Raw genomic sequence first — 23,018 nt, 5'->3', positions numbered from 1 at the left:
ACCTTATTTCATCTTTATGTCCTCAGTCTCTTGTACAAACTAAGTAAGTATTTAACTTGCAAAAGCAATGAGAATCAGAGAACCAATATAATTTACAAATGGAATAATCTTTCTCTGGCTCATATGTAAAATTATGTCTACAATGAATTATGGGGGGAGAAAAAGTACTTTTACTTTATTATGTTAATTTAATATATTTGATGTGACTATTATTTCTTTTTTGGGGTCAGACTTAATTTAATTGGTGAAGCAAAGTGCCTAATGAGAAAATACCCTCTTCTAATGCAAACCAGGTCAAACATTCTCTGTTCCTTCAGTTGATTCTTGTATTACATGGTTTCTAGTCCCTTTCCCAACTTGGTCACAAAAATGTAGCATGTATGTTGTGCACAACTAGTTCACTTGGCTATAGAGCCTCCCTAGGGCCTAGGATTTCCCAATCACCTGATGAATCAAGACCAGCTTGATTTTCTATCTCGAATGCGCATTGATGAGGCGGGAGGCAGGATGGAAGCAACTCCGTTTATTTTTAGTAAAGCACTTACTTATATAGTAAAATAACAGGAACTCTTTCTCAAGTTACAATGACGTATAGCCTATGCTGTGCTCAAGGACGTGCATGCACGTCCTGTGCACTTCTCTGACTCCAATCACAGAATGGACTGCTAATGACCATACAATAACTAGAGGAGTTAAAGATTGTTAAAGATCCATACAATGGAGCACCGAACCAGGCGACCTTTACTCAAAGATCAGCACCGGAGAGGGGCCTTCACCCATCAGTGAGACCTCTTGAACAGTCTGTGGCCCTCTGCCTCCTTATAGATCCCTTACACATGTACATTATGAAGTTTTACAAATTGAGGCGAGGTACTATGGTGTGGCTGAGTGCTGAACTTGAATTTGGGAAAACCCAAGTTCGCATTCTGAATAGGCCATAATTCGGATTTTCATGTCACTCCTCAGCAGACTTTGTGCCATTTCTTCTATACCCAGACTCTGCTCCTGGGGTACCTCTACTTTGATAGAGGAGTTTTTGTGGGGGGGAGTGGAGGTGGGGGTCAGACCTCCAGTCTTCTTCCCACTCTGTTGCATAGCCTGCTGCCTTCTTCAGCTTCTCTTTCTGGGTTGTCTTTCCCCTATCAGAATGAAGCTCTTTGAGGGCAGATGCTGCTTTGCTTGCTTGGATTTGTATCCCTAGTACTTAGCAGTGGGTCTGTTATGTGGGGAAATGCTTAATAAATGTTTAACTAGCTTTGCCTCCATTTCATCATCCGTAAAATGATAGCATTGAACTGGAGATTCTCTTATTCCTGTGAGAAAGGATTAGGAGTTAGACTTCCACAACAGAACGAGGGGATTCTGAGGACTTCCAAGGTCTTGTGGATAGTCGCTCAACTTTGGGGTACTTTCTAGTACCCCAAACATTCCACAAACAACTAGTTCGTTAAGACAGATCCCTAGAGGCTAAACCAGTATCAATCCATTAGAGTCAAGGACTGGACTTCAAGAGGACAAAGGCTTTTCTCCACTGTGCTTGCTTAAATAAGCTTATTAAATATTTACTGACGCTCCTTGAAGTGGGAGGAGTTAACAGAACATGGAACAACATGGGATGGGCCGTTCAGGAAAAGTGTAACTCAGATGAGCTAGACCAATCCTAGCCCTGGTAGGTGGAGTATGGATCTTACTAACTATTTAAAAGTTGATTCTACCGCTGAACTAGCGTGCACATACCATATTAAAGTGTGTTGTACCTGCTACTCTCGCGAGAAGTGTAATAAAGGCTTTCCTTCACTCACTTCTGTAGTAGATTTTTGTTTCAGATTTTTCTAACCCTGTGTTATATAGTACAAGATTTATATGACCTTCCAGAACAAGTCCTGTGTATTTGTATGCACAACTTTTACCTCCCCCCCCCCTTAGGTTTCTAATTCTCACTATTTCACTCCAGGTTTTGGCTCTATGACAGTTCAGCTCTAAAACAAAACACAAGAACAGCCTGCCAGGTGTGGTGGCACACACTTGTAATCCCAGCTACTGGAGGAGGCTCAGGCTGATGAATCTCTCGAGTTTTGGAAGTTCTTTGAGCTACATTAGGGCTAAAGCTGTTAGGCCCCCTGGCCGAACCAGCTGAAGTTGGAAAAACTGAGCAAGTTAAATTTTTCTTCCAGATCAGCATTGACATCATTTCTGTCCCAGGTGGGATAGGAAGATGCAGTCTTCCTTGAACCCCTAATAAATTTTTTTAAAAAGGTGTGATATATATTACAGGAGGGAGGAGGAGATGACTATTATATTTTGTGATATTCTGGAAATTGAGGAGACTAAGAGAAATCTGTCACTGAAAGAAAAATCATTATTTGAGAAAATGAAGCTTTGTGGAATAGAAAATATTCATTCCTCTTGATTGTTAGGTGAGAAAATGTGCTATACAGAAATGAACAAGAAACCAGGAGGAATGAGTGTGTAGGGAAAATCTCAAGGAATAGAAAGTAGGAATAATGGACCTACCTGGGTAACTAAAAAACTTGTTAGAAGTGGGAAAACAAGTGAGGAAAAATTATTTATGGCTTGAAATTGACTAGGACAAATTTATTTCCCTATTAATTTTTAGATCAGGTAAAAGAGAGCACAAAAGCAAAATAAATTAGTTAAAAAGCCAAAACAAAGTATAAGTACTGAACTAAAATTGGGACACGTTAAATGAAGAAATTACATTAAGCAACAGGCACTGGAAAGAAGGAACTAGAAAGGTAGGGACTTTGCTTTCAGTAAGTTTTTGTAGATAAAAATTGCAGAAATGGAGGTTCTGTTGCATCAAAGCAGTAGTAACCTTGGTATTTTGGTTTGTTTTGTAATGAGGTTCAAAGCACAATAAGACTTACAGGGGCAATGATTCTGAATGTTGCCACTGAATGGTAGAATCCTAGAAAAAGGGCACAGGTGACTTACTTTTAGCACTCTGTTAAGAACTGGAAAATGAAAAACCATATAATTACAAATGTGTCCTTTAACTCATAGACATATAAAATAGAGAGCCTCCAAAAAGGAAAGATTGCTGGCTTTCAAGTTAGAGAACCTGGTTTTGCCTTTGCCTTAAACCTTTGAGGTTTACTACCTGTGTGACTTTGGGCAAGTCTTTAACAAAAACTCTTTGAGCCCTCAGTTTCTTCATTTCTAAAGTGAAAGCATCAGACTAGATGGTCTTTGAGGTGCCTTCTTTATATCTTTTATGGGATACAATTTTTTTTTATGAGGAAATGGTACCCTGGGCAAAGAGTAAAAGCTACTATATAATTATATATAGTAAATATAATAATATCATATATAATAAATATAATAATACTATAAAAGAGAAAAGCTGCTATATAGTTCATACACTTTGACCCATTCATTATATTTTCTTTTTTTGCTTTTTGGTGAGGCAATCAGGATTAAATGAGTTGCCCAAGGTCACACAGCTAGTAAGTGTCAAGTGTCTGAGGCCAAATTTGAACTCAGGTCCTCCTGACTCCAAGGCCAGAACTCGATCTACTGCACCACCTAGCTACCCCCCATTCATTATTTTCACTGCCAGATATATGTATACCACAGGGAAGTCAGTGGCATCAAGAAACAACAGAAATGTTCCTTGTAGCACTATTTGGAACAGATAAAACTATAAGCAAATTACATGGCCAATAATTGGTTAGTAGCTGAATGAAAGATGGGAAATTATTACACCTAAAGAATGATGAATTTATAGAATTATGGGAAGACTTGCACAATCTGATACAGAGTGAAGAAAGAACCAATAGAAAAAGTATATACAATGAGTACAGCATTGTAAATGAAGAAACAAAAAGCACCAAATGTTATATTAAGGTGAATAGTGAGAGGTTACTGGACCTATGATTATTATTATTATTATTTTTTGGTGAGGCAATTGGGGTTACGTGACTTGCCACAGTCACACAGCTGGTAAGTGTTATGTGTCTGAGGCTGGATTTGAACTTGTTCCTCCTGACTGCAGGGAGAGTGCTCTATCTACTGTACCACCTAGCTGCCCCCTGGACTTACTATTTCATTGTAGAAACTCCTACCAGTGCAAGTCATCACCTTCTCTGCCACTTATAGTACTTGAGTGGTAAGTAGAGTATTGAGACATTAAATGACATGTCATCAAGTTCACTCATCTATGTGTGTCAGACTTGGGACTTGACCCTGGGTCTTCTTGACTCTGAGGCCAGTTCTCTTTCCACCAGGCCACTATTCCTAGCCAGCTCCAGACCAGTTTCCAGCTCTACCTCCTGAATAAGTGTTGTCCTTTCCTATTAGAATATGAGATCCTTTAGGACAGTGATTGTCAGGTTTGTTTATATTAGTATCCTCAGTGCCTAGCACGTGATAGTACTTAATAAATGCTCTTTCATTCATTAATGCTAACATTGTAAAAATAAGCAAAATGTCAAACTTTTTGTTGGGGCTCAGAATAGAAGCATTAGCTAAATCCATAGATCTGAGAAAAGAACTAAAGTAGACTTGGGACTTTGCCTGGCTTACAGAAGCTGTGTAGGAACTCTGCTGGGGAGCAACTGCTTCAGGCAACTCCCTGAAGAAGCAGCAGGTGAGAGTTCTGCAGGAAAAAAAATAGCTTAGTCAATGATATAAACAGGTCACAACTCAATGGAAAAAGCAGCCTCAAACAGGGAAGCAAAACTCAGTTCCAAAGCAGGGTATTTCATTGAGGGCACCACCTCTGGAGCTTGCACTGTCTAGCCTATGAATATAGTCTTGCCCACTGTTGATAACAATGTCCCTGTTAGTCTTGCCCCTCTTTGGAGTAGGGAAGTATAGGTTAGATTTTTCTTTTTATTTACCTTGCAATTATAATTTTAAATGTTCTTGCTTTGAGAGAAAGTGTCTTGGTTTGATCTCATAAGAAGGGAAGTACTACATTGGGTTTGTAAGCTATGGTCTTGAATAGGTCTAACCAAAAAGAGTGTGTTCTCAGATGTTTTGTATTTACAAACTTCTTTTCTAGTTTTAACACTGAGAAAGTCCTTATTAGAGAAAATTAATTGCTTACTGAACCACTAGCTTATCAGAAGACTTTGTTTTAAAGACTTTACATACTTGGTTTTAAAGGAATTCAGACTGTGGAAACTAAATCTTTGCAGATCAGCAGCTTATAGCCTATCAGTTTATAGTCTTGAGAGGGAGGGAGAGTTGCTTGGAGCAACTTAAGAGATTGTGATTTGCTCAGTGACTCCTAGCATGTATGAGTCAGAGGCAATATTTGAAGCCAGTTCTAGACTCCAAAGCTGTTCTATCCATAGACAATACTACCTCTCACAGTAATGTTTATAGCTTTAAAAAAATGATTATAGGAATTACTGCTTTCTTCACTTAAAAAAAACACTCACAGGTGAGTGGGGGTAATATTTTAAAAGACTTTTCTTTAGAAATAGTTGATAGAAAGAAACCATTCATTAAAGACCTTTGTGTACATTTGTCTTTGCATTTTAAAGTTTAAGGCCAATGATGGGAGTTGAATTTGTGTTTAACCACTAAAATTGCAAGTGGTTATCAAATCAAAAAGGGCATCACAAAACCCATAATTATTAGCCTTGAGAACGTAAGAATAAACAGTGGACCAAATGCCCTTCTTGCTTAAGTGGAGTTTTGTATTTCACCATAAGCTATGTTTTTAGTAACTGTAAGAAAATGCATTAAGTTGCTTTGAATTTGCCAAAGAGTTAGCAGTCTGCTGATGATTCCAAGTTCTACTATGTGAAACTTGAGCTCAACAGGGAAGAGATGGGAACATTTCTCACATAGTATTTTAGGGCTCGTGGGCATCTTTCAAAGGGGAGGGAAGGAAGTAAGAGGGAAGACCAGCTCCTCAACACTGAGAAACTAGAAAAGAAGACTCAGAGTGGACCAGGATCATCGATGATGACAGGCGTTGTGGAAAGGTTCTCTGAAGATGAAGGAGCAGGGAAAGTTTTTTTTTTATATTTAATTTTATTTTCAGTAACAAATTTTCTCTACCTAGGGAGAGGGCAAGAGAAAGCTTATTACAAATGTGTATAGTCTGCAAAACAAATTCCTGAATTAGCTTTGGGGGGTGCCCCCGCTATCCCCTCCAAAAAAAGGGGGGGAAGAACATATGCTTTTATCTGCACTCTGGAGTCTCTTTCTGGGGGTGGATAGTATGTTTCATCACGAGTCCTTTGGAGTTGTGGTAGTTCATTGGGTTGATCAGAGTTCTAATTCTTTTAGTATTAATTGTCCTTATGGTATTATTGTTATTGTATAAAATGCTCTCCTGGTTCTACTTATTTCACTTTGCATCAGTTCATACAAGTCTTCCCACATTTTTCTGAAATCCTCTTTATAATGTTTTATGACATAATAGTATTCTATTGCATTCATATATCATATGTAACTTGTTCATCTGTTCCCATGTTGATGGGCATCCCTTTAGTTTACAATTCTGTGCTACTACAAAAAGAGCTGCTATACGTATTTTTGTATTTGTGGACTTTTTTCTTTCTTTGAAATAGTAACAGTATCACAGGGTATAAACAATTCAATATCTTTCTGGGCAGAGTTCCAAATTACTTTCCAGAATAGTTGGATCAGTTAGCTCCACTGACAGTTCGTTAAAGAACCCATTTTTCTCCTCAACCCCTCCAACATTTGTCATTTTCTTTTTTTGTCAACTTAGCCATCATGTTTCAGATACTGCATTCCAGAAAGGGTAACTGACTTATAAGAATCAGGATGAGAATCCAGATCTTCTGACTTCCATCAGAACATGTTATTTCTCTGGCTACTAAACATGCCAAGTCAATAAGCATTTATTGAGCTTCTGCTGATTCCACTTGCACTGCATTTCTCACATGCATGTCCTTCACGCTGCTCACAACCATTAATTACCCTAGTTCAGGCCCATATCACCTCTAGCCTAGACTGGACTATTGCCATAGTCTCCTTATTGGTAGCCCTGCCTCCATTCCCTCCCCTTTCCAATCTATTCTTTACACAACTGCCAAAGTGATGTTTCTAAAGCACAGGTCTTAACATGCTTACATACCCTACTCAGTAAACTCCAGAGTCTCTATTACCTCTAGGATCAAATAAAAACTTCTCTGTTTTACATTTAAGGTCCTTTTCAACCTGGTCCAATCCTATCTTTCCAAGCTTACTGTGCATTCCTCCCTTTTATGCATAGTATGGTTCAAACTGGGCTTCTTGCTGTTTGTCCACATATGACACTGTAGTCTCTTTTACTCTGCACAAAATGATCCTCATGCCTAGAATGTATTTCCTCTTTAACTCTTAGTTTTAGAAGTCTCAACATCCTTCAGTACTGAGAACAGATGTTACCTCTTATATGAGGCCTTTCCTGACACTTCCCCATAGAATACCATGTCTAGGCCCTGTCCCCTTATTTAGATGTCTGTGTGTTGTCTCTCCTAATAGAATGTATCATAGACCCACAAAGTCATAGAATTTGAGAGTTGGAAGGGACCCTAGTGACCATCTTCCAGTACAAGTTATATATCTACTATTACAAACCTGACAGGTGGCCATCTAGCCCCTATTTGAAGGCATCCAAAGAGGGAGAATCCATCACTTCTGGGAACAGCCCATTATATTTAAGGACTGTTCTAATTGTTAGGAAGTTTTTACTGATGTCAAGCCTAAATTTGTTTCTTTTCAGCTTCTTCTACACATTGCTCCTGCTTCTGCCCCCAGGCCAAACAGAATGAGTCAAATCACTTCTGCACATACTATCCTTAACATAGTATCCTTCAGATACTATAAACACATTTCATGCCCCCCTTGGGTCTGCTTCAAGCCAAACACACCCAGTCTCTTTAAATGATCTTATATGACATGGACTCAAGACCCTTCCTTATCCTGGTTGCCTTCCTCTGATAACTCTTGCAGCTTATCAGTGTCCTCTCTTAATCATGACACTCACAACTAATAGAACATGAGGTCTGATGAGGGCAGAGTACAGTGATACTATTACTTCCTTATTCTGGAAACTATGCTTCCCCCTTCTCTTCCTTTTCTTGCTCCCAGCCCCTATCCAGGGGTGCCAGGGTGGGAAGATGACATCTCCCAGAGGAGGTAGAACAAGAGCTAAACTTGAAGGAGTCCGGGAAATCTGAAAGTTGGAGTTACGTTGGAAACATCTTGAGGACAGGGACCTTTTTTTTTTAATGCTTTTCTTTATATCTCCAGTGTTTAGCGAAGTGCCCAGCACACAGTGGGTGCTTAGTAAATTTTTATTGACTGACTTTGAAATAATCCAGGCCTGAAATCTGGGTTACAGTTAAATGTTATTATTTAATGGACTGTTTATTCCTGTCCTATTCAGTTACAGGTATAAGATGAAATGAGTCTGTGGTATTTTATTCTTCATTGTTTGTAAAAATCTTGGAAACTTTTGAAAAATTCACAGACACTCCTGAGTGTCAGATCCCCCTTTTATGGGTAGTGACATACATTGTACTGCAAACCCAGATCAGTTTAAAAATAAATGTCTGAAACGAAGTCATTCAAGAAATGTTAACATGTGCCCCCTGGTTCCTGTAGACCTTCAAGTAAGCATTTAAATCTCTGATTTGTTAGTTTTTATTCACTTGTCTCTGTATAGTTTTATTTCCTTTGTAAATAATTTTCAATTATTCAATTATTGTTTTCCTTCTTAATCCTTGGTTTTTAAGGTCAGTTTACAAGCAAACAACAAATATTAAACAGTTGTATTCCCTGGGGGATACAAATGAATAAGACTCTCCTCCAACCTTAAAGACCTCCGGCAAGTCACTGAATCCCAGTGAGTGGATCATACTAAAATAAGTTCCCCTCCAGTACTGTGATTACATAATTACAGCTCTTAAAGAGCTTACAATGAAATGAGGGAAAATTAAGCTTGATCATATAGTTTAATTTATTTAAATTTCACTTCATCTTTGTATTTCTGGCTTCTGGTTCCGGCTGAGATTTTTCAGCTGTGGGTAGCATTTTTTTTTCTCAAGTTAATAGTTTACATCCTGGACATACAAAGTCATTTAACTTTTTTTTTTAAACTTTTTTTTTTTTTTATTTTGGAGGCAGTGGGGGTTAATTGACGTGCCCAGGGTCACACAGCGAGCTAGTAAGTGTCTGACCAGATTTGAACTCAGGTCCTCCTGACTCCAGGGTGAGACTCTATCCACTGTGCCACCCTTCAGTTAACCTTTTTGAGCCTCGGTTGGACCAGGTAACCTCTGAAAAAATCCTGCCGATCCAAGTACTTAAACCCAATTTAAATGGGATTCAATTTGTTAACATTAACTATAAGATAAATTTCACTTAATCTTTATTTTTTTGTCTTAGACTCATATTCCCTCTTCAGCTTTGAGTTTTTACAAATTACTGAGAGTTGTCCTTAATGCTAATCATAACTCTTGTGCCCTAAAATATCTGGGGTTAAAATATAATCGTGTATCTTGACTCACACAAGTGAAAAGCAATAATGAGAAAATCTCTTTTGCCAGACTGTTTAGCTATGTATTGAGGTCTTTATTTTTCTGCTTCAATTTTTTTTTTCTTAATGTGGATGGCAGTGGGTGGATGAAGTAGTATGAAGGACTGGTTAATTTTTTTTTTAAAAATGCTTGTGGGGCAGTTAGGTGGTGCAGTGGATAGAACACTGGTCCTGGAGTCAGAACAATGTGAGTTCCAATCCAGCCCTAAGACACTTGATACTTGCTAGCTGTGTGATCCTGGACAAGTCACTTAACACCTATTGTCTTGCCAAAAAAAAAAAGCTTGTTAATTGGAAAAAACAATAAGCTACTTTTTAGATGAATACCAAGCCTGGTGTACTCATGATACTTTTTTCTCAGATAAATTCTTTAGATCAGATTATTTGATGTATTGATTTAGAATTTTAAAAACAGGTTAAGACAGAAATTAGAACTTGTAGTAGCATATTATGAGAATTGACTATATTTTCCTGGGGATAGGAAGGTAGGGATGACTATTTGGATGGGGGAGTAGGGACAAGATAAATTTAGCACTTAAGCTCAATATTATGAAGATCTTTAGGCTACTTGTTTTAAACTTTCAGTTTATTGTGCTGTTACAAACAAATTTTTTTGGCATATGTATATATGTGTGTGTGTGTGTGTGTGTGTGTGTATATATAAAGCTATATGAAGATTACAAATCGAAACAAATGATTGCAAGTATGTTTCTTTTGTATTTTTCTCATGCTAAAATCTGTTATCTGCTAGTGAAGTAGCAGTTTGTGAATATAAATTATCTTTCCAACATTCAGAAATTTAAATTCATTATTTAAATATCTTTGTAGTAGGTTGTTTAAGCATACTATGACTGAAGTGTTGCTTGTATTTTTCCTTTCATTTTCTTAGGTTGAATTTACTGGGTTTAGGAGAGGTTAAACATGTGGTTGAAGAAGTTTATAATCTCACTGAAGAAACAACTAACAGACTTGAAAGCATAACAAATACCACAGATGCTTAATTAAAATAGTGCTGCATTGTAAGGCATACTTTAGAAATTTAGAGAAGAGGGAGTTCCATTGCTGCTCAAATAGATAGGAAGATTTTTGTTGTTCAGTTGTTCATTTGTGTCTGACTCTTTGTGACTCCATGGACCACAGCAGGCCAATCCCTCCTGTCCTCCACTGTCTTTTGAAGTCTGTCCGAGTTCATGTTCATTATTTCCAGGACATTATCTATCCATCTCATCCTCTGCCATGTCCTTTTCCTGTTGCCTTCAATCTTTCCCAACATCAGGGTCTTTTCCAATGTGTCCTGTCTTCTCATTATCTGGCCAAAATATTTCAGCTACAGCTTCAGTATTTGGCCTTCCAGTGAATAGCCTGAATTAATTTCTTAAATATTGACTGTCAGAGGGCCTCTCAAAAAAGTCTTCTCCATTACCAGTTTGGAAATGTTAATTGTCTGGTGCTCAGCCTTCCTTACAGTCCAATTCTCCTAGCCATACATTGCTACTGGAAAAATCATAGCTTTGACTATGTGAACCTTTGTTTGCAAGGGAATGTCCCTACTTTTTAGTTTGCTGTCCAGATTTGCCATAATTTCCTTCCAAGGAGCAAGTATCTTAAATTTCATGGCTGCAGTTGCTGTCTGCAATCATCTTTGAGCCCAAGAATATAAAATCTGACACTACTTCTCTTTCTTCTCCCTTTATTTGCCAGGAATAGGATATTTGCCAGTGATAGGACCAGTTGCCAAAACCTAGTTTTTTGCTCTTAAGCTTTAAACTAGCTTTTTACTCTCTTTTCTTTCACTCTGATCAAGAGGCTCTTCACTTTCTGCCATCAGAGTGGTATTGTCTACATATCTGAGATAGAGAAATAAAGCATTCATTAAGTACTTACTATGTACCAGGTATTGAGGTATGTTGTTCAGCTGTTTTTCAGTTGTATCTGACATTTTGTGACTCCGTTGGGGTTTTCTTTGCTAAAGTACTGGAGTGATTTTCCAGTTCCTTCTCCAGCTCATTTTACAGATAAGGAAACAGAGACAGACAGGGTTAAGTGACTTACTGAAGGTCACACGGTTAGTAAGTTTCTGAGGCCAGATTTGAACTCAGGAAGATGAGTCTTCCTGACTCCAGGCCCTGCACTATCCATTGCTTCACCTAGCTGCCAAGGAACTCAAATTCTATTTGGGGAAGACTGCACATAAAAAGTAGATAGAAAAAGAGGTGAGGTAGGGGATTTGGTGGATCACTGCTTTTGAGCAGTAGATAGGAAAAGTCCACTGAGTCAGGACTGGAGCTTGGAATGAAATGAATGTGGTCTAGGCATCTGGTGAAAATGGGATTCACCATTCAGAAGAGAGGACCACAAGGTGAGAGCAAGTCTCAGTAAGAAGGCTGTTGTGGAGGAGCTTGGATATTCAGAAAGTGAGGAGTAGAGCTGGGAGTCAGGAGGACCTGAGTTCAAATGCAGCCTCAGACACATAACACTCATTAGCTGTGTGACTCTGTGCAAGTCACTTAACCCCAATTGCCTCATCAAAAAAAAAAAGTAAACCTCTTTTTTTCCTTCTTTTGAAAGTCCTCACCGCCTTGCACCAATCTGTCTTTGCAGCCTCATAGTATATTACATACTCTGCCTCACAGCCAATCATTAAACTTATATTAATCACCAGCTATGTGCCAACTACTGTGTTAAGCCCTGGAGAGACAAAGGTCAAGACAGTCCTTGCTTTCTTATAGAATGCAGAATTTTAGGAAGGAAACCAGGGAAGCCAGAAGGCAGAGAGAAGAGGAAGAAGAGAATTCCAAGCATGGGGGATAGCCAGTGAAAAAACCTGGAATTGGGAAATGGAATGTGTTGTATGAGGAACAACAATTTTCCAATTTTGGGGGTTTGGTTTTGATATTTCTCATCTCTTGTTGAGTCTTCTGTTTGGACCATTCTAATTTTCAGAACATTCACTTCATGCATGAGGTTTTTCACAGTCTTTTTCTAATGCATAAATACTCCTCCCCATTCTTTCCTTCCTAGCCTTTCTATTCTATATCTCATTTCATTTCTTCTAGGTATTATTAAAGGACTTTTTTTTCCTCTCAGGTTTTAGCTGAATTTGTTTTGGGTTTCTGGTCTTCTTTCAAATTTAGTCTCTAGGTATTTCTCAAATCAAGGTGTTTCCTTATGGTGTTTAGAGTTTTCCTTGATTTGCTCACAGAGGGATCTTGGCTTGAGTCCAGCTCCTCAGCTGAATGGTGCAGGGAAGATCTAACTGTTTCTGAGTATAGCTGGGCCAGATTAGGCCCTTCCTTTGAGGGAGTGATCTGCCTCAGTCCTGGGCTCTGACTTAGGAGCTCCCTTTTATTACAGGGCTCCACGAGTTCTCCCTACTGGAGCCTTCACCAAGATTCCTTTAACACCTCTCCCCATTCCCATCTGTCAGCAGGCAATCACAGCTTCACAAAACTTGCATGAAAACTAGATTAATAAACACGCATGTGGAACTCAAAGAGTTCACAATCCATACAGAAATTTGCATTTTTATAACTGCAGGGCAAAGGAAGAAGGAGATACCAGAGATCTCCATCTAAAGGAGGAGGCCTAGGAGGGGGAAAGGTGCAGTAAAGTTAGGAGAAGGGCAAAACCCCTCCTGAAGGGGAGGAGCAAGGCCAAAGCAAAATTTGTATTCTTTTCCCTAGGAAATTGCTAGACTATGAAGATAGGATGTCCTTCTTATCTGTAAGGGTCCCAGCTGCATAAGCAATTTCCCAGTCTAGTGTAGACTGACTGGTGCCTGTCTTAACTCCCAAGGCACACAGGGAGTCCAGTTTGGAATGCAAACAAGTTACATCACCTGGGGTGGAGGGAGGAAGGGTTTCATCCTTGACACATTCAGAGCTTCCAGTATGCTTTGTGCAGTGTTTCTGGAAAATGTAGCAACTCAAAAAGACAAGTTCAGCAGACCTTCCTCAACACATCTCACCTCACCCCTATTTGTTAAGCTCAGGGGACTACCCCTATGTTGGGTCCCCTCTGTGAACTTTAGGGACTGCTGGGCCTTGGTTTTTGTGCTAGGCTAAGGTCTCACAGCATGGCCTGCTTGTACCGATTTTGGGCCGTTCCTGAAGTACACTCAAGCTGCACTCTGCTTACCTAGGCATGCAGCTGGATATCTTAAATGTCCTGAGGCCATTGGCCCCATGAGTTGGGCTTTGGGGAATGGTGAGGGAAGCAGCTTGTTTAGAGAATGTAGTTCTAGATCTGCGTAGAATATCCCAAAATGGCCCTCCTGTAGCCTGGGGACTCCAACTTTTCTGGGCTTGGGTTCTGTGGAGCTTAGGGAGTTCTGGCACTGCCCTAAGACTTTCTACCTTTTACACTTCGCTTTTTACCTGCCCTGGTTTGTCTATCTCAGTATCTCTTCAGTACTACCAGGTCCTGTTGTAGATTCTTAGGTTGGGTAGGGAAATCTAGAGGTGACTATTTCTGTTATTTTAGTAGAGTAACGCATCTCCAAGCCCTGGAGCCTGAGCTAGTGTGCTGCAATTTTTTTTAAACTTAAAATACCATTTAAGCTATTTCTTTGCAAAATCCAATATTCTTTAGTACTTTGGATCTGCAATAGATCACAGATAGTGAACATTCCCTCCAAAGGTAAAATTGCATACTGTCTGCCTCTTCTCATCATGTGTGACTCTTGCCTATGTCCCTCTATAAATCCTCTATAGGGAGTCCATACAGTGTGCCATGGGAATGCTCCTCTTGACATTTCACAGATAACAGTGAAGCACGTAGGCTATCTTACCTTTTCTTCTCACTATGTGATCATTCATCTCTGATTTTTTTTTTAGATCACTTCTGGTACTCAATTCTTCCTTAATAATAAGCCCATTATCACTCATCAGTCTGTCTCTTGGGGGAGGGTGGGAAGTAGAAGGCATCCTTTATTTCATCCCATAGAAAATTCAGAAGATTCAAAGGACTTCTAGAACCCCACAAAAAGATAGAGCTATATTCTGTCTAAACTCTAAACGAACTAAATTTGGATTGCTATAGAAGCAACATTCCAACATTCCAGTAAATCCCTTTATCTCCCAGAGAGTTTGACCATCCCTTTCAAACTCATAGCACCACTTGTGTTTTTAAACTGTTTTATTTTATTATTTATTTTAGACAATTTTGTCTTGTTGTTTTGGTGAGGTAGTTCGGGTTAAGTGACTTGCTCAAGGTCACACAGCTAGTATCAAGTGTCTGAGGTCAGATTTGAACTCAGGTCCTCCTGACTTCAGAGCCAGGGGCTCTATTCACTGTGCCACCTAGCTGCCCCTATTCTATCTTTTTTTTTTTTAAGAATTGAGACGATTAACTCTTGTCTCATGTAGTTTTTATTTATAATTTCTTGAAATATAGCTCTGGAAAACCAGGCTTTGATAAAGCCCATTAGTATTCAAATGGAGTTATTTGACTATGCCCAAATCACTCTGGCTCTCACTGATTGGCCAATAATAGGTCCCCACTCAGCCCTCACTTGCGCTTTGTTTGGGTTCTGATGGCTCAGAGTGAGTGTAAATAGCAATTGTTCCAGTTCTGTGTCTTCCCCTCCCTGAATGACTTTTTTATAAAGGCAAACGAGGCCATTTTTTTGCTTCAATTCTTATTTAGCCTTTAATTACTGAGTAGTAATTACCTCAGACAAACTGAGACCTGCGAAAGACCTTAGCTTAAAAATGCCAAGGTCTCACACTGCATCTGGGGCCATTGCTAGTCGTTCTGACCTACACGTGGCCACTGGACCCAATGACTCTGGAGGAGTGAGGCTGATGGTTTTGCACGGCTGCCTCACTTAAATCCAATTCACTTGCAAGTCAAGATATCATTCTCCTGATGTTATTGGTTCTCTTCCAGACTCTCAGAAATGCAGATACCCTGGATAGGCTACTCTTTTCCTCCTATACCTGTACTGTCTGATTAATTCATTGCAGTAGCTAAAGACCAGCAAGGTCTCAGTTTCTTTCCTTTTTGTGTCCCATTAGGTGAAGGGAAGATAGTCTGGTTAAATTTGTAGAGGTATGTTTGGTGAGTAATGTAGCTTTTGCATGGTTAAGCTAGTTTTCTCATTGATGTGAAGTATTTTTTAATAGCTTTCTAAGCAGTATTTATTCTGAGATGAGTATTCTTTTTTTAAAAAAATTTTAAATTAATTTTTATTAATTTAATTTAAGTTGATTTAATCACTTCCATCAGCTTAAAATTTTTTTTTAATTTTTAGGCAATTGGAATTAAGTGACTTGCCCAGGGTCACACAGCTAGTAAGTGTCAAGTGTTTGGTCTGAGGCCGGATTTGAACTGAGGTCCTCTGGACTTCAGGGCTGGTGCTCTATCCTTTGCGCCACCTAGCTGCCCCTTTACTTCCATAAGCTTTTGAGTTTAAAATTTTCTCCCCCTACCTCCTAGCCTCCTTCCCTAAGACAGTATGCAATCTGATGTAGGCTTTACATATATTTTCCTATTAAGCATATGAAGAGGAAACAAAATAAAACAGAAGAAAAAAATAGCAAATATATACTTCGATCTGCATTCAAACTCCATAGTTCTTTCTTTGGATGTGGACAGCATTTTCCATCATGAGACCTTTGGAGATGTCTTAGATCCTTGCATTGCCGAGAAGGGCTAAGTCTATCAACGTTAGTCATTGCACAACGTGGCTGTTACTTTGTACAACGTTCTCCTGGTTCTGCTCACTTCACTCAGCATCAGACCATACAAGTCTTCCCAGGTTTTTCTGAAGTCTGCCTGCTCATCATTTCTAATAGCACAGTAGTATTCCATTACATTCATGTACCATAACTTGTTCAGCCATTCCCCAGTTGATGGGCATCCCCTCAATTTCTAATTCTTGGCCACCACAAAAAGAGTTGCTATAAATATTTTTGTACGTGTGCATCCTTTTCCCATTTGTATGATCTTTTTGGGATAGAGCCCTAGAAGTGCTATTGCTGGGTCAAAGGGTATGCACATTTTTATAGTCCTTTGGACATAGTTCCAAATTGCTCTTCAAAATGATTGGATTATTTCACAACTCCACCAACATTGTTTTAGTGTTCCAATTTTCCCACATCTTCTACCTGTTTTTTTCATGTTGGCCAATCTGATAGGTGTGATATGGTACTTCAGAGTTGTTTTGATTTGCATTTCTCTAATCAATAGTGATTTAGAACATTTTTTAAATATAACTATAGATGGCTTTAATTTCTTCATCTGAGATCTGCCTGTTCATATCCTTTGACCATTTATGAGATGAGAATTCTTGATCCTATTTTAAGAAAAAGGAACTGAGACTAAGTAACATTCTCACACTGTTATCCACAGTTATTTTGAAATATATCAAATGAAATCCCAAAGTGGAAATAGTATAAAAATATTTCAAGTTTGGTTAATATTTCCCAGTAATCCAGTAAAATTCCTGTCAGCTTTTCAAAACTTGTGACTTGAGGATATTATGGAAGTAAACATTAGGGGCAGAAATGGTATATAGTAGTGAAAATGGTACTAATAGGACTTTTAATAATAATGATTATTCAATAATAGGACTATTAATGAAGATAGCATAGTCTTGGATTCAGGTTTATCAGGTACCATACATGAGCCGATTAAATAATAATAGTAAAAATAGCTAACCTTTACATAATAATTTAAGGTTTGTAAAGCACTTTATATATTTAATCTCAAATTACTTCTCGATGTGTTTTCTAGGTTGCCTGTTTTTGATAAGGTTTTATCTTACATATTATAACTTTTTTTAGGCTTTCAATTTTTTAGAAAGTATTTCTTGTCTCATGGAATCATTGCTTTCTGCCTGGTCCAATCTAAATTTCAGGAGGTTTGTTAGTTGAGTAAGTTTTGTCTAAGCTGTTTATTCTCTTTACCATTCTTTCCTCCAGCTGTTTCATTTTCATTTCTGTTCTTCTAGAGTAGAGCTTCTTAATCTGGATGGGAGGGGTGAGGGTGGGGTTTGAACTTTAAAAAACTGTATTTGAATATAATTGATTTCCTTTGCTGTCTATATGTTTTATTTGATGAACTTAAAAACATTTTTCACCTGACTGACAAAGGGACCATGACACACAGAAAAGCTTAAGAACCTCGTTTGTTGCTTTTATTTCATTTATATGATCATTTTAAATCTCTTGGCCTCATTTCTCAAAGGAATTCAAGTAGTTTGTGGAAGACCTTTGATTTTCTTCAAGGCTTTGCTTGTCACACTCAGTAATGTAGAGTTATTCTCTATGTTAAAAAAAAACAACTTTATCTATCTACACCCCCCCCCCACATCTATATCTCCCCAAAATTTTCACCTATGTTACTTCCCTTTGTCTGTCCTGGAGAGCAAGTCCACATTAAAAAAATTTCTTATGAGAAGGAAATCAACAAAATTGATCAATTCATTCAAAAGGTCTGAAAATACGTACAGTGGACCACAACTATGGACCTCCCATCTTTGTAAAGGAATGGGGTAGGGTTGTCTTCTTATATCCTTTCTTTAGAGTCATTCTTGTTCTTTGTAATTTTGCAACATCAATTCTTAATTTTTTTGTTCTTTCAGTTTACACTGTTGTAGTCATTGTGCATATTTGCTTGGCTCTGTTTTCCATTTACAAAACTTTGGTCATTGTATACATTGTTTTCTTACTTGGCTTATATCACTTTATCAATTCTTCTAAATCTTTTCATGCTTTTTTCTCTTCATCATGTTTATCATATCTTACAGCATGGATAATATTAAATTACATTCATATGCCACAATTCATCGGTTCTCCAATCATTGAGCATATAGTTAGTTTACAATTCTTAGCTGTCATAAGGAATGCACTATAAATATTTTGGAGCATATGGGGACTTCTGATTATCAATGGCCTCTGTGGGTTATAAATAAACCTAATAGTGGAACATCTGGGTCAAAGGATATGGACATTTTAGTCACTTTATTTTCTTAATTCCAAATTGCTTTCCAAAATAATTGTACTGATTTGTATAATCACAGCTGTACAGACAGACAACTTATTAATGTGCTTATCTTCCCATAACCCTTCCAACATCCTTCATCTTTTGTCATCTTTGCTAGTTTGTTGAGTGTAGAGTACAACCTCAGGGTTGTTTGATTTTCATTTCTATTATTTTTAATGATTTGGAGCATTCTTTCATACAGTTGTTAAGCAGAAAATATCCTCTGTTTAACTTTATGCTTTTTACTTCTTTCTCATGTTTTATTGCTAGCATTTCCAAAATGATATGAAATAATAATGGGGGGAAGGGTCACCTTTGCCTTGTTCCTGTATTTATTGGGAAAGCTTCTAGTATATCCTCATTGCATGTAATGGTTTCTTTTGGTTTTAAATACTTTTTTTATTACATTTGATAATGTTCTTCTAAGCCTGTACTTAGGGTTTTTTGCATTAATGAGCATTGTACCTTGTTGAAGGCTTTATTGTTATTGGGGTTTTTTTTTTGCTTCAATTGACATAGTTGTGTGTGTGTGTGTAAATTCTCTTTTGGGTTTGTTTCTTGCATATCCCTAACTCCATAATATGTATCAGCAGAGTTTTCTTGTATTCACTTATTTTTCCAGCCTTACTTGCTGAGTTAAGACTTTGTTTTGGGGCCAAACTCTATGCACTTATGGAAGGATTGGTAGGGCTTTTCTGATCTTCATTACCTGGAATCTGGGCAATGAGGTATTTGTTCTTTCAGGACTTCAGAAACTACTAGGAGCCTAGTAGGCTGGTGTGGTGGTCTCCAGCCTAGGCTTGGATAGTCTGATCTAGGAGAATGCCCTGGTCATTGTCTTCCTGATCTAAGCCCCTGAAGCCTTCTGAGCCCTTGTTCGAGATCACTCAACAAGCATTTGGTTCAGTGTCAGAGCAACACAGTTGTAAGTTCCAGGTTATCTTCAGTTTGCCCCCTTTTTAGTCTCCCATCTCCCTGCCCTAGGTTCATAGCTTCAGTTTCTAGGCTTTCCTGGTTTGTCCCTGTACCCCAGCTAGTCTGTGAGCTGCACTTCTGAGCCAGGCTTTTCTGTCTGGACCTCTTTTGGCTATCTCTTTGTTTGGACCCAGTCTGGCAAAATTGACTCAGTGTAATTGTGCTTTTTTTTTCTTTTAAATCCTTGATGGAATAGTTGTCGGAGAACAGGGTTTTTTTGCTTCCACTGTGACATCTTGAGCAAAGTTCTACATATGGTATCTTTTGATCTTGACAACTCTGTAAGTTGTGCTACAAGTTTCCTCATTTTACAGATAAAGAAACTGAGGCTGAGAGAGATTAAGTAATTTCCCCCTATCTAATGTCTGTGGCGAGATTCAGATCCACCATTTCTTCCTGCCTCCAAATAGACCATTTTTATCCACTATGCTAATAATATCTGGAACCTTCTCAGAGGCTCTTTTCCTCAGAATAGCATAGGACTTAGATTCAGTGTAATTTGAAACATTCTATTCTATAAGCTAACAATAAGACCTTTTTTAGTAACTATTCTGTGTCAGGGTGGTAAACATATTTGTTCCAGTAGAGGGGATGGAGCTAGTAATTAACAGTTCAAATGAATAGATGATTCAGTAGACCAGTGCTAAATAAGTCAATTTTACATTTTATTAGATTTGCCTATGAATAGTTATCCATTATCGTTTTCTATTTCTTTGTGTTCTTCACTGTTAACCTGAGGTATAAGGAAAGACATTTTGGTGATCTTATTGCAACAGTAATTTATAATCTTCCTGTGGGGACACAAGACAAAAGAATTTAAAGCTTAAGTAAGGATAGGGATAGGATTTGTAATTTCATTGGTATATAGACAACTTTCAGGTGAGGAAAATCCCCAGCGACTTTTCTGCCTCTTAATGTTCTAACAGAATTACTTAGAGGGCTGAAATGTTAAGTGACTCATCTAGGATTACACATCACATCTTCCTGGCTGTTTTGAGTCCAGTTCTTTTATGCAAAAGCTGTGATGCCTCTCTTGAGGTATAGGAATAATGGCCAATATTAGTGTTACAGACAGAGAATGTTTATAGGAATTCATAGAATGAAGATAGCAAATCATTTGAGGTTAATACCACAGAGGATAGACCTCTGTTTCCTTAGCTGTGTTTTGTCATTATCTTAGAAATGAAAGGTATCCCAAAAATCTTAGTGCAGTTTTAAACCACTAGAGCTTAAAGTTGCACTAAGACTTTTGGAACACCCTGTACTTAGGTGAAGGATTGTGAATTTGTCCTACTCTGTTAACTCATAGAATCACAGTAATTTATAATTTGAAGGGAACTTGGAGAAAATCTTGCATAACCCATTCATCTTATTTTTTTCCAGTAAAAGTTCATTTTAAAAAAGGAAAAAAAATTCTAAGTCACCAACATAATAACTAGCAAAGATGAAGATACCAACAGCTTAAAACTCCTTTTCTAATATTTTCAGTTTTTCATCTTTCTCTCCCTTCTGTATACCCTTTCCCTTTCCAAATTCTTAACGTCTTTGTTAGAAAATGAGTATAACTAATTCTTCTTAATAAAAAAAATACCCCCCATCCCATATACTTTTTAAAATCTTGGATTTCTACCAGAATCTAATTTTTTCTCCCCAAACTGTAGGTAAGAAGGGTTGTAGGTAAGAAGGCATGTGGGTGTGAGATGTGTATGCGACAGAGAAGAAAGCCAGTTTGACTAGATTACACAGGGAGAAGAAACAACGTCCAATAAATCTGGAAAGATAAATTGGTTCTGGTTATATAATAGTTTATATTTTGTTCTAGAGGAAATAGGAAGCTACTGGAGTTGGTTGAGTAGGGGAGTCACATGGTCAGGTCTGTGCTTAAGGAAAATTGCTTAGGTTCGTAGGATGGGCTAGGATGGTGAGAGAGCAGTTAGGCTCCTAATAGGTATAGGTTATTTCTTTCAGGTGTGGATTGGACTAGATAGATGGTTGTTTGGGTTCCTTCCAAGTCTCAAATTCTGTGATTTCTTTTATATAAATACTCAAACATTACTTGTGGTCTCTTAGGGGCATTTCCCTAAATTTGAATTGTCATCTCTAGTATTATTCCAGCTATAGTGCCCAAATTATAATAGAGTTAGTCTTCTTCCTTTAGTCATTGTGGTTTGTGCCCATGTTGGCTAAGATTTTATACTCCAAAAGACCAAAATACCAAAATGAATTGGTCATGCTATCATCTAAATAATCCACTAGTATTGACTAGAAAAAATGCTGATGATATAATTTTCTAAAATTTTGATAAGCTTACCTATAAAACTGTTTTAATAGTGATAGCTAGCATTTATATAGTGCTTTAAAGTTTGCAAAGCTCTGTACAAATATCTCATTTTATCATCACAACAACTCTAAGAGATAGGTGCTGTTGTCATTCCCATTTTATAGTTGAGGAAACTGAGGGAAGCAGAAATTAAGTAACCTGCCTAAGGTCATACAGCTAGGAAGCATCTCAGGCTGGATTTGAACACAGGTCTTTCTGATTCCAGGTCCAGCTTACTATCCACTGTGCCACCAGTCTCCAAGTCTAATTGTGTTGCTGGTTTCATGGCAGTTTTATTCGTTAGTAAATGGTGGTGTTGCTTTTTCAGTGGCAGTGGAGTATAAGATCTAGCAAGTCCTATTAAGCAAAACGGGATTTGAAACTGGGACTGGTGATAGAGGGTGTCTCAGTTTTTTGGCAGTGCAGCCTAGCAAGGTATAGAAAGAATCATTATCAGCATGGTTGAATGAAGGTGGATTAATTTTTTTTGTTGTTGTTCTCAACAACTTATGAAGTTTATCTAGTAAGTAAGGCACAGAGAATTGTGATCTGACTTGGCCCAGCAAGGGCCTACACTGATGAAATCATGGAACCATGATATGTTGAGGGAAAATATCGAACGCAGGGTTAGAAGAGGCAGAATTAGCCTGCTTTATAATAAACAGATGGGCAGCGAGGTGGCACAGTGAATAGATGGTGGAGCCTGGAGTCAGGAAAACCAGAATTCAAATATTGCCTCAGATGCTACCCAGCTGTATGACCCTGGGCAAGTCACTTAAACTTGTTTGCTTCCATTTCTTCACCAGTAAAGTGAGCTGGAGAAAGAAGTGGCAAACCATTCCAATATCTTTGCCAAGGATACCCCAAATAGGGTCACAAAGAATTGGATATGACTGAAACAACCAAAATACAACATAATAAAATAGTTTTCTTATTTGTTGTTGCTTAAAATAGAACAACCTTATAACAAATACTAAGAAGCACCAACGAAAACATTTTTGGTAGTGAAATTCTGCTGGCGCGCCCCCCCCCGCCCAATTTTTGACTATGGTTTCTTTTTTCTCTACCCCTTCCTTCTTCCCCAGGATTACTATAAAGAAAAGAACAAAAATATGAGAAAGGAAACTTTTAAGTACAGAAAATATTTTCCTATGTGATAACAGTTCCCTTATCTATTGGTTTTAGAGTTGAGGAAATTGAGGT

The 23,018-nt window shown here is 38.1% G+C and overlaps 1 protein-coding gene across 5 annotated transcripts in view; it reads left to right on the top strand.

The window, feature by feature from the left end:
• PIK3CB (phosphatidylinositol-4,5-bisphosphate 3-kinase catalytic subunit beta) overlaps positions 1-23,018 on the top strand; it is a 192,147-nt gene that overhangs the window by 46,033 nt on the left and 123,096 nt on the right. The gene's annotated exons all lie outside the window — the stretch shown is intronic.

This window comes from Phascolarctos cinereus, unplaced genomic scaffold, assembly GCF_003287225.1.
Source record: "Phascolarctos cinereus isolate Bilbo 61053 unplaced genomic scaffold, phaCin_HiC Scaffold_726;HRSCAF=1367, whole genome shotgun sequence".
NCBI classification, from domain to species: Eukaryota; Metazoa; Chordata; class Mammalia; order Diprotodontia; family Phascolarctidae; genus Phascolarctos; species Phascolarctos cinereus.
The sequence above is the reverse complement of the archived record's forward strand: the minus strand, read 5'-3'. Positions and strand labels throughout refer to the sequence as shown.